Here is a 1,738-nt window from a genome sequence, read left to right on the forward strand (position 1 = left end):
AATGATTCAGTTACATTTTTTTTTTTATCTATACTATCAAAATAATACAAATGATTTTTTAAAATATACTAATACTACGAATACTAATAATATTTGTATTACTACTACTACTACAACAAATAATACTTATTATAATAATAACTATTCTTGTTATTGTAACTATTATTAGGCGGATGTAGATTAATATTCTAACTACTATAATTGGTATTATTATAGATATTCATTTTACATATCTGAAGTGTTTGTGTAACTTAAAAAAAATCAAAATATCCTTTTTTTAATGGAAGCAGCATAGTCTCGCGAGATCATATCCGAGAGCGGCATGACGTCTCCCTGTACCAGCCACCTGATTGGTCCTCCGCTCGCAGTTTAAAAACTAAACCGCGTAGAAGAGAGAAGCAACCAAAGCTTTCGTTATCCACCGTCTGTCGATGTTTCCTGCTTTAAGTACTCTGTGTGGTGATTAAAACACGGCAGGAGTAAGTTTAAACGTTTTAAAATGTTGATTTAAGTATACCAGCTGTGACGATATGAGTTTTTGTTCCTAAAAGACGTTAACAAACAAACACGAGGCGTGTAATTGTTGGCTAGCTCGCTGTGGCTAATGCTAACAACAAAGCTATCAGTAGTTAACTGCCGTGTGATCTTTTCCGATTATTAATCAATCAGTACTAATGACTGTGAATTATGTGTTTGCCTGACTGTTTAGTACAGTTTTGATTTAACCCAAATCAGTGTTCACGGCTGACTTGTCCGGACATGTTCTGTTCTTCTTCACTGTAAGAGGTCACGCCAAACTCCGTTTAATTATTAAACATTTTACGCTCTCGTGCTTATCCGCTCGTTAGATAAGAGGTAGATCGTAACTTAAGATTTTACTTTAAAATCTTCACGGCTCACTGGCAAAATCGGCATAGATATAATCTCCGTCACACAGATTTGTTTGAAGATATCAGCCTTCAGAGTGAGGGAATGATGATAATAATAATAATTTTTTTCTTATTATTATGTTGTCATTATTATCGTTATTATTTAATTATTTACTTTATTCTTTTTTTAATATGCAAATAAAAAAGGATGTTCAAATATGTAAAATGTATAATGTTAGTTGCTATGATGTTGTTATTATATAGCACACTCCACTTGTGAAATCGGCATAGACATAATCTCCATCACACAGATTTGTTTTAAGATATCAGAGTGAGGAAATAATAATAATATTTTTTCTAATTATCATTATTGTCATTATTATCGATATTATTATTATTTCATCGTTTTATTTGTTTTTAATATGCAAATATAAAAAAAGTGGATAAATATAACATCAATAAATATAACATCGGCATTGATATAAACTCAGTGTGGGTTCATCAGCAGCTGAGGAACAGTAATGTGACTTTTTTTCAGAAATGATGGAGTCTTGTTTGGGTGGGAAGCCGGAGAGAGTCGGTCCGGTGGTGGTGGATGACATCAAGAGAGATCTGCTGGGTGAATTCACTGCTCTTCCTGCACAGGTGTGTCTGTCTGTGATGCTGTCAGGAGGATGTTGTTGGGTTGTCATGGTGACAGATGTTGTTGTTTACCTCAGAACAGAGAGTTTATGTTGTTTTCTTTCTCATTAGGAAAACGTTCAGTCGGAGAACCTGCAGGTGTACCTGAGGGTTCGACCTTTCACAGCAGCAGAGAGCGATAACGGAGGGTCACAGGTAACACACACACACACACACAGTCACACACA

General features: G+C 34.6%; 1 long non-coding RNA gene across 1 annotated transcript; it reads left to right on the plus strand.

Annotated features, from left to right (window-relative positions):
* Positions 1-408: 408 nt before the first annotated feature.
* LOC121963367 lies at positions 409-1,707 on the plus strand. Its single transcript, XR_006107239.1, has 3 exons — positions 409-479; positions 1,408-1,514; positions 1,623-1,707. It is a non-coding gene; the product is annotated as an uncharacterized LOC121963367 (long non-coding RNA).
* The last annotated feature ends 31 nt before the right edge of the window (positions 1,708-1,738 follow it).

Source organism: Plectropomus leopardus, unplaced genomic scaffold (genome assembly GCF_008729295.1).
Source record: "Plectropomus leopardus isolate mb unplaced genomic scaffold, YSFRI_Pleo_2.0 unplaced_scaffold10999, whole genome shotgun sequence".
Classification (NCBI taxonomy): Eukaryota; Metazoa; Chordata; class Actinopteri; order Perciformes; family Serranidae; genus Plectropomus; species Plectropomus leopardus.